This window comes from Tachypleus tridentatus, chromosome 12 (assembly GCF_004210375.1).
Source record: "Tachypleus tridentatus isolate NWPU-2018 chromosome 12, ASM421037v1, whole genome shotgun sequence".
Lineage (NCBI taxonomy): Eukaryota > Metazoa > Arthropoda > Merostomata > Xiphosura > Limulidae > Tachypleus > Tachypleus tridentatus.
Window position 1 is genome coordinate 97,722,093 of NC_134836.1, and position 16,902 is coordinate 97,738,994.

Below are 16,902 nucleotides of genomic sequence, written 5' to 3' on the forward strand. Positions count from 1 at the left end.
GACAATTCCAAAATTTCCCAAAGAGTATTTTGGCTCAGGAATATTACTAGTATTTTTTTTTCTTATAAAAGCAGAAGAAAGAGACGGAAAAAGATAAATTAAAAGCTCAACCATTTCATACTCTACAACGCAAACCTTATCGGTTACCCTTTAACATTTTGCTTCTGTTTATTATGCACGAAATAAATTCTTACAGCGTTAGTCTTGGCATTATTGACCAGCTGTTCAATTATCATACAATCATTTTGATTTTATAATTTGTTGTTGTTTTCTTTCAACCAAATCCCTGGTATTGAGTGAAATACATCCTTAATGCTGTATATAGCCGATAAATTGTTTTTAATATGTTCTGTAGATATTCAGTACATTAGCCAGGATGAGATTTAGCTGAGGTGCAGTCTTAGGGCACTTAACGTGTGGGAGTATCCCTGTTACATTGACCTGAATCTCAGTGATCTCCCTCTCTATATATATATATATACATACACACACACACATGTATATATATAAATATGTTACAAAAAGTTAGCTATTTATATAAATATATATACATCCTACTATAACGGAGAATGGCTTGGACGTCCATCTATCTGTGTATGTGACCTAAATGATAAATACGATGGTGTTACCCGTTTTGCTGAATTACAAGATCTCAGTGCAAGGGGTGGTGATTGAAGTTTGAGAAATGTGGTGTCATATATTGATTGGCAGTACAATAAAAATCCATAAAAGTTTTCACACTTTGGTTATTCAAGATTCAGACAATTATAAAAATAATTATGCTTTTCGCAACAACCATTTCTTTAGATATATAATTTTGAATAAAATTACGCATCTCACAACAAGAACATGACTTTCACTTGGACAATACTTGAGAATTTGACTATATCCAATTAATTAGATTATTTTTAGATATTTATTGCTGCAAATGTTTATATATTCTCATCCGTATTTAGTTCTCACAGGATATCTACTTCAGTAGAGAGAATGGGCAAATTTAAGTCTTTGCTGCCTCGCAGTTTAATAAAAATCATTCTTGATCATGTCATTCTTAAGAAAGACATTTGACATACACTCGTTAGTCAACTACCATAAACAATAATAGATTATATGTTGAATTTTCATTCAAATTGTAGAAAACATAAAACAGTTAAAATAAAAATACTTTCATGTGACTTCCCAATATTCTTTAATTAATTATTGTTCAGGGTAAAATACCTTGATTAAATAACAAAAGTATTTGTGAAATTATTATGATAAATTTTGCTTTATATTTTCATAGACGGTTTTGTTTCAGAACTGATTCGAAATGTTGTATATTATTATCTCATATGACGTTCAGTCTATGAGTAATGGTCAATCAATGCAATAAATTTTTGCTCTTGTCCTACTGTCTTCAGGAAACACCAGAGAGAAATAACAGGTCGTTATCCTATCAATCCTCTCGAATAAACTTAGAAACTTCAATAAGTTCAACTTTTACCCTTATTTATTCAGCCGAAGACACGCTAATGAAATCTTAACATGATTTCATGAAATTTGCCCATACTCAGAGTTATCTTATCACTTAAAATTGCCACCTCTTACAGGTATTTTATTGAATTGTTACTGCATACAATGCAGTCATTTCTTCGTCAACCTGACGATGACCGAAGAAGGTCAAAACGTTGTATGCTCTTCTATGTAAAATATTTCTCAACCCAAACGTGCCGTTTTGCATATATAATGTCTTAACTGGTTAAGTGAAAAGATTTGCAGATTTCTTTCCTCAAGACAAATACCTTAAGAACTAGTCAAATTAAAATCCAGGAAAAGCTGTGTATAACTAAGCCTCCATGCTAATACAGGAATCATAGTTCCTTTGTGTTCTGGTAGCATCGTCATGTGACTGTTCATCTTATCACAGCGTACGTTGGCTGTGGACTGCGGACGTCATCCACTCAACCAGCAAAGAACGTTGTTTTTTTCAACACAAAAGTACCGTAACTTTCATTCAGGTAGAGTAGATATTGTCTGCTATAAAAACAAAGACAAAAAGGCAACTTGAATAAGCCAACTTCAACGGTTTTATGTACTACATTTTGATCAGAAAACTTCGTTCTACAAACTAAAGAAATGTGAACAACAGTTTATATATAAACAGGTAGGAAATATATGACATTCTTACATATTACACTTTTGGTACCTCGTCTGTTTCACGTTTCTCATTAAACTTGAAATTAAAATTAAATTTAAAACCAACAGGTTTTCAACTCTTAACATACTTGACGAGCATGTTATCTCTCTGTTATTTCTAAGACTATATAAACACCACACGGACGTCACTTACGATAAGAATTAAACACTTAACTATGGCGTAAAATGAGATACAATATGAGATAATGCATAATAATAATAATGATAGAAAAGACCCTTTAATTATAATTTTAAAATAAAAAATGATATATCATAAAATTAATATATCATCAAGTGATTTTATTTTACTTTTCAATTGAAAGGAAAAAAATACCGTAATTATAATACATGACTTTACAAAACGAAAGCTCTTTAACAATGAATGCAACACAAGAATGCCGTTTAACAATGAATAAAATACAATAATATCCTTTAACAATAAAGAATTCGTAAATCAACGCTTTAAAAAAGATATACGATGTAGAAGTACATACTTAAAACCGTAAACATGTCCTTTAGTGTTTAAGACTCATAAAATAGGTAAATTAATATGTAGAATTATACACGGACTACAGAAAAATCTACATAAAAATATCCTTTGATGAATATATATTATTATATGTAAGACAAACTTTAGAAACAATTAACTATTTCCTTTAAAGGGAAGTAGATCAACACTATGTTAAAATGATTAAAAAAGACAAAATGCTGAAAAATTTAGATCTTAAACAAAGAACTTTTACGTTTCTTTCAGAAGGATCAATGTATTTGTTTATTTGTTTTGAATTTCGCACAAAGCTACTTGAGGGCTATCTGTGCCAGCCGTCCCTAATTTAGTGGTGTAAGACTAGAGGGAAGAAAGCTAGTCATCACCACCCACCGCCAACTCTTGGACTAGTTTTTTTTACCAACGAATAGTGGGATTGATCGTCACATTATAACGCCCCACGGCTGAAAGTGCGACCATGTTTGGTGTGATGGTGATTCGAACATGCGACCCTCAGATTCTCTTACTCATGAACGCAAACCGTATCAATGTTGACAGAGTCTCTTCTTACACTTAAAACGCATAAATAAATCCTTGCACTGTTACATTTAACATTATTGACCTATTTCTTTCTTATACACCCTTTTTGATTTTCTGATTTGTTTTTTAACAAAATCCCTAGTATTGTGCGAAATGTATCACGTACTTTGGATTGAGTAAATATGGTGTTATTAGCATATTATTATACAGCCTTTTTTACTTTCATTCTGAACTTCTTAGTAATAATTCCTATAATGGTGTAAGCCTTCAATCCAATCTATCACATTAAAATTTTTGAAGGTTTTGTACGGTTACATTTATATCCAATTTCCCTTTTTTTATGTCTTTGTGAACCAATATGCTCTCAGTTCTAAAACAGTCGTCCTGGTATATTACTCTGTTATATAGACTATTTGGGGTAACCGTGCCGTGGACGAAATTTATGTAAATTCAGGATTAATAAAAGGTTATCTCAGAACATGAAAAGTTGTTTCCTTTATATATACTTTTAAAAGAGAGCAAAACACAACATGTGAAATCGTAAATTTGAATGTATCTCCTCATGGACCCAACAAAGCTTCATGCCAAATTTGGTGAAGATTCATCAATTGGTGCGAAGTAGTGGTAAAAACAACAAAACAGAAACACTCACTTGTACCGCAAAATGCGAAGTTGATAATTTGTGTATATTTCTTTATCGACCTAATAAACCTCCATACCAATTTTGGTGAAGATCCATACACACCTTGTGAAGTATTTACATGGACATATAACAGACAGTGCTATTATCTTTATATAGATGACTCTTGTAAATTAGATCTGCATGTTATGTATTCATGACGTCATATCTGCACCCTAAAAATGGAGAAAAATAAAATTCTCCGTGACAGGAAGCGGAACGAGAAAATCGTGACCGCTATTGCAACTCTATATCTACACAGGATAAAAATTTCGTAAAATTGGGAGCTGTACATCGCGTAATAAAAACGATTTTTTTTTCAGTATCAGAAATATTAACGTGTACTTACATTTGTCTGCCTAGTTACAATAAAACAAAATTAAACGAAAGACACATTTATATTGACATTAAAAACATCATTTATTCCGAAAATTTATTTTCTAATCAGTTATTATAAAATACGTTATAAACGAATAGATCTACTTTTCATTTCTGCCGCTTTTTGATTTGAACAAAACACGAGCTCTGTCTGTCAGAAGTGGATTCGAACCCACGCCCGGAATACCGGACTGCGACCTTAACGCAGCGCCTTGGACCGCTCGGCCATTCTGACATGTAAATACTTCTTGACTAGTAAATTTTCCTAATTTTTGTACTGTTTTCAAAATATAAATTCTATAATATATTCGAAATAGTGTGAAAATAAAATAAAGAACACTTATCTATATTTTCAAATATAACACAGATTTGCATGCATTGAATAATATATGCTATACCATGATCAATAAATATAGAACACAAAGTTTCCGTTTCATTGGCACAGGGGTAATTCCGGAGGCTTATAGCACTAAAGACCGCATTTCGATACTTGTGGTAAGCACATCTCAAGTCCGTTGCACGGCTTTGTGCTTAACTATTTATAAAGAAACAGAGAACTTTGAGTTTTTTCATTAAAAGATAAATGAATAAAACACGTTGCAAGTAATAAAGGGAAGTTTAAATTTAGATAATCCTACTTTGTACTTTACGTTTTTCAAGATAAAAAGTCTCTAGTTGTACACAAAGTTGTTTATCATATAATCTCTCTCTTTCTAAAATTATAACTATAACACAATACTTTGTTTAAATATTCAGTAGGTTATCCATGTAATATATTTTGTATGAATTCAGTCAACAATTCTGCGTTGGAATAAATTATTATTATTTTTACAATTTTGTCACGGAGCCAAATGGTCAAATTATCTTGATGCAATAGTTTCCATTTTCAATGAGCAAGTGATGAAACCACACGTTACTTAATAGGTGTATTTTAACCTTCAAACGTTTGTTGGTGAAAACTGTTCAATATGTTACAAATTAGCACTGACCTGTTGAATATACTAATATAGGGTATGTGTTTGTGTTTTTCTTATAGCAAAGCTACATCGGGATATCTGCTGTGTCCACTGAGAGGAAATGAACCCCTGATTTTAGCATTATAGATCCGGAGACTTACCGCTGTCACAACGGGGTGCACTAACACAGAGCATTAATCCATTTTTGAAATGCAGGTCATTTACTTTTTTCTTTTTTTCCTGGCCTTACATCACAACTGAAAATATAGGAATCTTTAAATCACATTTTCCACTCAAAACAAATATTGTTGGAACTCTGAAGTTTTTTGGCACCAAGTTCAGATCAATTGGATTAACAAAAACAAAATGGAGGATCTTTCATTTCTCTCTAAGAGTGTGCTGTTCTGTCATACATACATTTGTAAGCGTAAATAGGATGTTTGTAAAAAGACATTTTTGACCAGTATAACTGTAGATTATTTAAATATTTAACTTTTTTACAATATTATTTTTTTGAAAAAAGAAATACATTATACTAAAAGGTAATAACGCTTGAATTTCCTCATCATTTGACATAATGTCGAATATACAGTTTTAAGAGTCAGAACTGGTTTTTAACACAAAATATCGATATTCTATGAACTGATTTCCTAGCAAGTATTACATAGGTCCACTTAATAACAACAAAATCAGCAGAATATTTTAAGTAATGTGAAATTGAAAACTCGTCAAAATTTTAAACATTGAAAAACAGACTGGGCACGTGAGATGTGTGTAAAACAGCTTTATTACAACACAAAAAAACAAAAGAAAAATAGTGTTCTTACTTACATAAAAGAATGTACAATGTCTTAAGTGTGATGTCGGGAAAACCCACTTGTAGAGAAATATATATGCAAAAACGGCTCGTTTGGGTTGAGAAAATATTTTACATAGAAGAGCGAACAACGTTTCGACCTTTTTTGGTAATCGTCATTTCTTCGTGAACCTGACGATAACCGAAGAAGGTCGAAACGTTGTTCGCTCTTCTATGTAAAATAAATTTCTTAACCCAAACGTGCCGTTTTTGCATATATAATGTCTTAACTGGATAAGTGAAAATATTAGCAGATTTCTTTCCTCAAGACAAATGCCTTAAGAACTAGTCAAATTGAAATCCATGGAAAGCTGCGTATAACTAAGCCTTCATGCTAATACAGGAATCATAGTTCCTTTGTGTTCTGGTAGCATCGTCGTGTGACTAGTCATCTTCTCACAGCGTTCGTTGGCTGTGGACTGCAGACGTCATCCACTCAACCAGCAAAGAACGTTGTTTCTTTCAACACAAAAGTACTGTAACTTTCATTCAGGTAGAGTAGATATTGTCTGCTATAAAAACAAAGACAAAAAGGCAACTTGAATAAGCCAACTTCAACGGTTTAATGTACTACATTTTGATGAGAAAACGTCGTTCTACTAACTAAAGAAGTGTGAAGAACAGTTTATGTATAATCAGGTAGGAAATATATGACATTTTTACATATTACACTTTTGGTACCTCGTCTGTTTCACGTTTCTCATTAAACTTGAAATTAAAATTAAAATTTAAAACCAACAGGTTTTAAACTCTTAACATACTTGAGGAGCATGTTATCACTCTGTTATTTCTAAGACTATATAAACACCACACGGACGTCACTTACTATAAGAATTAAACACTTAATTATGGCGTAAAATGAGATACAATATGAGATAATGCATAATAATAATAATGATAGAAAAGACCCTTTAATTATAATTTTAAAATAAAAATGATATATCATAAAATTAATATATCATCAAGTGATTTTTTTTTTACTTTTCAATTGAAAGGAAAAAATACCGTAATTATAATACATGACTTTACAAACCGAAAGCTCTTTAACAATGAATTCAACACAAGAATGCCGTTTAACAATGAATAAAATACAATAATATCCTTTAACAATAAAGAATTCGTAAATCAACGCTTTAAAAAAGATATACTATGTAAAAGTACATACTTAAATCCGTAAAAATGTCCTTTAGTGTTTAAGACTCATAGAATAGGTAAATTAATATGTAGAATTATACACGGACTACAGAAAAATCAGCATAAAATTATACTTTGATGAATATATATTATTATATGTAAGACAAACTTTAGAAACAATAAACTATTTCCTTTAAAGGAAGTAGATCAACACTATGTTAAAATGATTAAAAAAGACAAAATGCTGAAAAATTTAGATCTTAAACGAAGAACTTTTACGTTTCTTTCAGAAGGATCAATGTATTTGTTTATTTGTTTTTGAATTTCGCACAAAGCTACTCGAGGGCTATCTGTGCTAGCCGTCCCTAATTTAGTGGTGTAAGACTAGAGGAAAGAAAGCTAGTCATCACCACCCACCGCCAACTCTTGGACTAGTTTTTTACCAACGAATAGTGGGATTGATCGTCACTTATAACGCCCCCACGGCTGAAAGTGCGACCATGTTTGGTGTGATGGTGATTCGAACATGCGACCCTCAGATTCTCTTACTCATGAACGCAAACCGTATCAATGTTGACAGAGTCTCTTCTTACACTTAAAACGCATAAATAAATCCTTGCACTGTTACATTTAACATTATTGACCTATTTCTTTCTTATACACCCTTTTTGATTTTCTGATTTGTTTTTTAACAAAATCCCTAGTATTGTGCGAAATGTATCACGTACTTTGGATTGGAGTAAATATGGTGTTATTAGCATATTATTATACAGCCTTTTTTACTTTCATTCTGAACTTCTTAGTAATAATTTCTATAATGGTGTAAGCCTTCAATCCAATCTATCACATTAAATTTTTGAAGTTTTTGTACGGTTACATTTATATCCAATTTCCTTGTTTTATGTCTTTGTGAACCAATATGCTCTCAGTTCTAAAACAGTCATCCTGGTATATTACTCTGTTATATAAACTATTTGGGGTAACCGTGCCGTGGACGAAATTTATGTAAATTCAGGATTAATAAAGGTTATCTCAGAACATGAAAAGTTGTTTCCTTTATATATACTTTTAAAGAGAGCAAAACACAACATGTGAAATCGTAAATTTGAATGTATCTCCTCATGGACCCAACAAAGCTTCATGCCAAATTTGGTGAAGATTCATCAATTGATGCGAAGTAGTGGTAAAAAAACAACAAGAACAGAAACACTCACTTGTACCGCAAAATGCGAAGTTGATAGTTTGTGAATATTTCTTTATCGACCTAATAAACCTCAATACCAATTTTGGTGAAGATCCATACACACCTTGTGAAGTATTTACATGGACATATAATAGACAGTGCTATTATCTTTATATAGATGACTCTTGTAAATTAGATCTGCATGTGATGTATTCATGACGTCATATCTGCACCCTGAAAATGGAGAAAAATAATCAGATTCTCCTTGACACGAAGCGGAAGCGAAACGAGAAAATCGTGACGCTATTGCAACTCTATATCTACACAGGATAAAAATTCGTAAAATTGGGGGCTGTACATCGCGTAATAAAAACGTTTTTTTCAGTATCATTTAAGTAAGGGTTCTATTATAGTTTGATATTCAATGTTACAGTAGAGTAAGCAGACAAACCAGAATTATTAACATGTACTTACATTTGTCTGCCTAGTTACAATAAAACAAAATTAAACGAAAGACACATTTATATTGACATTAAAAACATCATTTATTCCGAAAATTTATTTTCTAATCAGTTATTATAAAATACGTTATAAACGAATAGATCGACTTTTCATTTCTGCCGCTTTTTTGATTTGAACAAAACACGAGATCTGTGTGTCAGAAGTGGGATTCGAACCCACGCCCGGAATACCGGACTGCGACCTTAACGCAGCGCCTTGGACCGCTCGGCCATTCTGACATGTAAATACTTCTTGACTACTAAATTTTCCTAATTTTTGTACTGTTTTCAAAATATAAATTGTATAATATATTCGAAATAGTGTGAAAATAAAATAAAGAACACTTATCTATATTTTCAAATATAACACAGATTTGCATGCATTGAATAATATATGCTATACCATGATCAATAAATATAGAACACAAAGTTTCCGTTTCATTGGCACAGGGGTAATTCCGGAGGCTTATAGCACTAAAGACCGCATTTCGATACTTGTGGTAAGCACATCTCAAGTCCGTTGCACGGCTTTGTGCTTAACTATTAATAAAGAAACAGAGAACTTTGAGTTTTTTCATTAAAAGATAAATGAATAAAACACGTTGCAAGTAATAAAGGGAAGTTTAAATTTAGATAATCCTACTTTGTACTTTACGTTTTTTCAAGATAAAAAGTCTCTAGTTGTACACAAAGTTGTTTATCATATAATCTCTCTCTTTCTAAAATTATAACTATAACACAATACTTTGTTTAAATATTCAGTAGGTTATCCATGTAATATATTTTGTATGAATTCAGTCAACAATTCTGCGTTGGAATAAATTATTATTATTATTACAATTTTGTCACGGAGCCAAATGGTCAAATAATCTTGATGCAATAGTTTCCATTTTCAATGAGCAAGTGATGAAACCACACGTTACTTAATAGGTGTATTTTAACCTTCAAACGTTTGTTGGTGAAAACTGTTCAATATGTTACAAATTAGCACTGACCTGTTGAATATACTAATATAGGGTATGTGTTTGTGTTTTTCTTATAGCAAAGCTACATCGGGATATCTGCTGTGTCCACTGAGAGGAAATGAACCACTGATTTTAGCATTATAGATCCGGAGACTTACCGCTGTCACAACGGGGTGCACTAACACAGAGCATTAATCCATTTTTGAAATGCAGGTCATTTTCTTTTTTCTTTTTTTCCTGGCCTTACATCACAACTGAAAATATAGGAATCTTTAAATCACATTTTCCACTCAAAACAAATATTGTTGGAACTCTGAAGTTTTTTTGGCACCAAGTTCAGATCAATTGGATTAACAAAAACAAAATGGAGGATCTTTCATTTCTCTCTAAGAGTGTGCTGTTCTGTCATACATACATTTGTAAGCGTAAATAGGATGTTTGTAAAAAGACATTTTTGACCAGTATAACTGTAGATTATTTAAATATTTTAACTTTTTTACAATATTATTTTTTTGAAAAAAGAAATACATTATACTAAAAAGTAATAACGCTTGAATTTCCTCATCATTTGACATAATGTCGAATATACAGTTTTAAGAGTCAGAACTCCGTTTTTAACACAAAATATCGATATTCCATGAACTGATTTCCTAGCAAGTATTACATAGGTCCACTTAATAACAACAAAATCAGCAGAATATTTTAAGTAATGTGAAATTGAAAACTCGTCTAAATTTTAAACATTGAAAACAGACTGGGCACGTGAGATGTGTGTAAAACAGCTTTATTACAACACAAAAAAACAAAAGAAAAATAGTGTTCTTACTTACATAAAAGAATGTACAATGTCTTAAGTGTGATGTCGGGAAAACCCACTTGTAGAGATATATATATAAACGGCTCGTTTGGGTTGAGAAAATATTTTACATAGAAGAGCGAACAACGTTTCGACCTTTTTGGTAATCGTCATTTCTTCGTGAACCTGACGATAACCGAAGAAGGTCGAAACGTTGTTCGCTCTTCTATGTAAAATAAATTTCTTAACCCAAACGTGCCGTTTTTGCATATATAATGTCTTAACTGGATAAGTGAAAATATTAGCAGATTTCTTTCCTCAAGACAAATGCCTTAAGAACTAGTCAAATTGAAATCCATGGAAAGCTGCGTATAACTAAGCCTTCATGCTAATACAGGAATCATAGTTCCTTTGTGTTCTGGTAGCATCGTCGTGTGACTAGTCATCTTCTCACAGCGTTCGTTGGCTGTGGACTGCAGACGTCATCCATTCAACCAGCAAAGAACGTTGTTTCTTTCAACACAAAAGTACTGTAACTTTCATTCAGGTAGAGTAGATATTGTCTGCTATAAAAACAAAGACAAAAAGGCAACTTGAATAAGCCAACTTCAACGGTTTAATGTACTACATTTTGATGAGAAAACGTCGTTCTACTAACTAAAGAAGTGTGAAGAACAGTTTATGTATAAACAGGTAGGAAATATATGACATTTTTACATATTACACTTTTGGTACCTCGTCTGTTTCCCGTTTCTCATTAAACTTGAAATTAAAATTTAAAACCAACAGGTTTTAAACTCTTAACATACTTGAGGAGCATGTTATCACTCTTTTATTCCTAAGACTATATAAACATCACACGGACGTCACTTACTATAAGAATTAAACACTTAACTATGGCGTAAAATGAGATACAATATGAGATAATGCATAATAATAATAATGATAGAAAAGACCCTTTAATTATAATTTTAAAATAAAAAATGATATATCATAAAATTAATATATCATCAAGTGATTTTTTTTTTACTTTTCAATTGAAAGGAAAAAAATACCGTAATTATAATACATGACTTTAGAAAACGAAAGCTCTTTAACAATGAATTCAACACAAGAATGCCGTTTAACAATGAATAAAATACAATAATATCCTTTAACAATAAAGAATTCGTAAATCAACGCTTTAAAAAAGATATACTATGTAAAAGTACATACTTAAATCCGTAAAAATGTCCTTTAGTGTTTAAGACTCATAGAATAGGTAAATTAATATGTAGAATTATACACGGACTACAGAAAAATCTACATAAAAATATACTTTGATGAATATATATTATTATATGTAAGACAAACTTTAGAAACAATTAACTATTTCCTTTAAAGGGAAGTAGATCAACACTATGTTAAAATGATTAAAAAAGACAAAATGCTGAAAAATTTAGATCTTAAACGAAGAACTTTTACGTTTTTTTCAGAAGGATCAATGTATTTGTTTATTTGTTTTTGAATTTCGCACAAAGCTACTCGAGGGCTATCTGTGCTAGCCGTCCCTAATTTAGTGGTGTAAGACTAGAGGAAAGAAAGCTAGTCATCACCACCCACCGCCAACTCTTGGACTAGTTTTTTTACCAACGAATAGTGGGATTGATCGTCACATTATAACGCCCCCACGGCTGAAAGTGCGACCATGTTTGGTGTGATGGTGATTCGAACATGCGACCCTCAGATTCTCTTACTCATGAACGCAAACCGTATCAATGTTGACAGAGTCTCTTCTTACACTTAAAACGCATAAATAAATCCTTGCACTGTTACATTTAACATTATTGACCTATTTCTTTCTTATACACCCTTTTTGATTTTCTGATTTGTTTTTTAACAAAATCCCTAGTATTGTGCGAAATGTATCACGTACTTTGGATTGGAGTAAATATGGTGTTATTAGCATATTATTATACAGCCTTTTTTACTTTCATTCTGAACTTCTTAGTAATAATTCCTATAGTGGTGTAAGCCTTCAATCCAATCTATCACATTAAATTTTTGAAGCTTTTGTACGGTTACATTTATATCCAATTTCCTTGTTTTATGTCTTTGTGAACCAATATGCTCTCAGTTCTAAAACAGTCATCCTGGTATATTACTCTGTTATATAAACTATTTGGGGTAACCGTGCCGTGGACGAAATTTATGTAAATTCAGGATTAATAAAAGGTTATCTCAGAACATGAAAAGTTGTTTCCTTTATATATACTTTTAAAAGAGAGCAAAACACAACATGTGAAATCGTAAATTTGAATGTATCTCTTCATGGACCCAACAAAGCTTCATGCCAAATTTGGTGAGATTCATCAATTGGTGCGAAGTAGTGGTAAAAAACAACAACAACAGAAACACTCACTTGTACCGCAAAATGCGAAGTTGATAGTTTGTGTATATTTCTTTATCGACCTAATGAACCTCAATACCAATTTTGGTGAAGATCCATACACACCTTGTGAAGTATTTACATGGACATATAATAGACAGTGCTATTATCTTTATATAGATGACTCTTGTAAATTAGATCTGCATGTGATGTATTCATGACGTCATATCTGCACCCTGAAAATGGAGAAAAATAATCAGATTCTCCTTGACACGAAGCGGAAGCGAAACGAGAAAATCGTGACGCTATTGCAACTCTATATCTACACAGGATAAAAATTTCGTAAAATTGGGGGCTGTACATCGCGTAATAAAAACGTTTTTTTCAGTATCATTTAAGTAAGGGTTCTATTATAGTTTGATATTCAATGTTACAGTAGAGTAAGCAGACAAACCAGAATTATTAACGTGTACTTACATTTGTCTGCCTAGTTACAACAAAACAAAATTAAACGAAAGACACATTTATATTGACATTAAAAACATCATTCATTCCGAAAATTTATTTTCTAATCAGTTATTATAAAATACGTTATAAACGAATAGATCTACTTTTCATTTCTGCCGCTTTTTCAACAAAACACGAGCTCTGTCTGTCAGAAGTGGGATTCGAACCCACGCCCGGAATACCGGACTGCGACCTTAACGCAGCGCCTTGGACCGCTCGGCCATTCTGACATGTAAATACTTCTTGACTACTAAATTTTCCTAATTGTTGTACTGTTTTCAAAATATAAATTCTATAATATATTCGAAATAGCGTGAAAATAAAATAAAGAACACTTATCTATATTTTCAAATATAACACAGATTTGCATGCATTGAATAATATATGCTATACCATGATCAATAAATATAGAACACAAAGTTTCCGTTTCATTGGCACAGGGGTAATTCCGGAGGCTTGTAGCACTAAAGACCGCATTTCGATACTTGTGGTAAGCACATCTCAAGTCCGTTGCACGGCTTTGTGCTTAACTATTAATAAAGAAACAGAGAACTTTGAGTTTTTTCATTAAAAGATAAATGAATAAAACACGTTGCAAGTAATAAAGGGAAGTTTATATTTAGATAATCCTACTTTGTACTTTACGTTTTTCAAGATAAAAAGTCTCTAGTTGTACACAAAGTTGTTTATCATATAATCTCTCTCTTTCTAAAATTATAACTATAACACAATACTTTGTTTAAATATTCAGTAGGTTATCCATGTAATATATTTTGTATGAATTCAGTCAACAATTCTGTATTGGAAGAAATTATTATTACAATTTTGTCACAGAGGTACTCTTTTACCAACGAATAGTGTGATTGTCTGTACATTATAACGCTTTCACGGCTTAAAGGGCGAGCATGCTTGGCGCGGCGGAGATGCGAACTCGCGACCCTCAGATTTCAAGTCGCACGCCTTCACACGCTTGGCCATGCCTGGCTCTGGTCAATGTAACAAAGCGTTCTTCTTTCCATACATAAAGTAGTCAAAATAAAAATCCTTTAGGAATGGGCCCAGCATGGCTAGGGGGTTAAGGCACTCGATTTGTAAGCCCCGTCACACCCAACACGCTCGCCCTTTCAACCGTGAGGGCGTTATAACGTGACGATCCATACCACTATTCGTTGGTAAAAGAGTCGCCCAAAAGTTGGCGTTTGGTGGTGATGACTAGTTGCGTTCTCTCTAGTCCTACACTGCTAAATTAGAGACGGCTAGCGGAGATAGCCTTCGTGTAGCTTTGTACAAAATTCAAAATCAAACCAAACCTTTGATAATGAATATGATATGCGGGTATCGTATGTTTTTTCGTAATACATGTTATTTTATATCTTTCATTTAATTGGTTTTATGCAGTTTTAGCATAAAAATGTGGTCCAGAAAGTTGTTGAGATTGTGCCTTATATTGATCGAAGACGACAACGAAAATGTTTTGTACCAAAGCTGAAATGTATAACAACCAGGAGAAAACTGACACAATGACAATATTCAAACACGCGTATATACATGTTCAGTCAAAGAACAATTAAAATATGTCAACAATAAAAGTTCACAGAATAACAAAAGATTCATCTAAGGAGTTTGCTACAAAGTTATTTTGAATCTGATTGAGTTCGAGAAAGGATTGTTGTTGTTGTTTTGAATTAAGCACAAAGCTACACAATGAGCTATCTGTGCTCTGCCCACCTCGGGTATCGAAACCCTATTTTTAGCGTTGCACGTTCGCAGACATACCGCTGAGCCATTGGGGAGCCTGAGAAAGGAAAGAGACTGGATACATGTGTGAAGCACGCAATGAAAATAATATTTACAGGTGAACGCAAACCAGGCCCGGCATGGCCAGGTGGATTGAGGCGTTCGACTTGTAATCTGAGGGTCGCAAGTTCGAATCTTTGTCGCACCAAACATGCTCGCCATTTCAGCCGTGGGGGCGTTATAATGTGACGGTCAATCCCACTATTCGTTGGTTAAAAGAGTAGTCCAAGAGTTGGCGGTGGGTAGTGATGACTAGCTGCCCCTTCCCTCTAGTCTTACACTCCTAAATTAGGGACGGCTAGCGCAGATAATCCTCGAGTAACTTTGCGCGAAATTCAAAAACAAACAAACGAATGCAAACCACAAAGAACAGTCGCTTTTACTTGTTTTCTTTTTACGTTCAGATGTTTTATATAAGTTACAGTCTGAAAAAACTTCCTAGTAGACACTTAAATCTATATAGTCTTACTTTCCCAGGGTGACTCGTGTTAACATTTGACTGTTGTCATTTCTCATTAGAAAATACCCTAAGTTATAGCCTCTGCACATCACCTGACTGACTGTAGAAACAGGCTGCTGGCTGCACGTACCTATAGGTATGTTTTTGGTATTTCAATTAAAACTAATTTTCCCAAAGGTATACACGATAGGCCCACTTCCTAATGGAGATTAGAGTCGGAAGTGGTGGAAAGTAATTTTGAATTTTCTCTCAAACTAATTGAGTTTGTGCAAAAGAAATAACAACAGCAAAACGGACTGATATACATTCAGTAAAAAGTATCTATTTCTTTAAAAATACGCTGTTTAGATTAGCGCAAAGGAAAAAACTGCATTTGCTAGAGAACTGTGTAGATCAGAAATATGCAAAATCTACTTGCAGGACCTATTGTTTATTGTCAGATATACAGAGTATAATATTTATAGCTACACAGTTTTGCCAAGTAAATGCCTGTGAAAAATAATTCAAAATTAGCATAAATATATGCTTGGGAATTATTACGAAAAAGAGTTTGTTAAAACAGACTGAAAATATTAATTATCTGTAAGAAGAGGGCAATGCATGACTAGGGCGACACCCCAACACAACCTAAATATGCATCTGTAGTTAAAAAATGCATGCCTAGCAGCATAGAGCAGTGGAAGATAACTAGAGTTGAATGAAACTGTTAAGGAATCCTAATGTGCATTTCATACTATGCTTTAAATCATTAATCAAGTAAAGTTAACCAAGCTACAAATATTTTGCATTCTTCTCTTAACAGCTAAAAATAAAAGAAGCAAAGCTAGAATTGAACCTGAGGGCACACGATTTGATCACATGCGAAAACCACGGATATCATGTGACACCTGAACTTTTGCAACCAAATGTATTTCTAAGCGACAATTTCTTTATACATGTAAATGATTGTCTAGAACTTTAATGGCGCAGTTATGTTGAGTAAATATGAGAAAAAGAAATAAACTGCGTATGACTGAGGCACTGAGTAACCACAATTATTCGATACAAACAGTGGCGAATTTAGATTAGGCACACCTGACTTTTGAGTTTTGAGGCTGGCTCCTAAATTTTAAAATATTTGG

General features: G+C 32.8%; 3 non-coding genes across 3 annotated transcripts; all 3 read right to left on the minus strand.

Annotated features, from left to right (window-relative positions):
* Nucleotides 1-4,411: 4,411 nt before the first annotated feature.
* Nucleotides 4,412-4,494, minus strand: TRNAL-AAG (transfer RNA leucine (anticodon AAG)). The gene has a single exon. It is a non-coding gene; the product is annotated as a tRNA-Leu (tRNA).
* Nucleotides 4,495-9,044: 4,550 nt separating this feature from the next.
* TRNAL-AAG (transfer RNA leucine (anticodon AAG)) lies at nucleotides 9,045-9,128 on the minus strand. Its single transcript has one exon. It is a non-coding gene; the product is annotated as a tRNA-Leu (tRNA).
* Nucleotides 9,129-13,670: 4,542 nt separating this feature from the next.
* TRNAL-AAG (transfer RNA leucine (anticodon AAG)) lies at nucleotides 13,671-13,754 on the minus strand. The gene has a single exon. It is a non-coding gene; the product is annotated as a tRNA-Leu (tRNA).
* Between the last annotated feature and the right edge of the window lie 3,148 nt (nucleotides 13,755-16,902).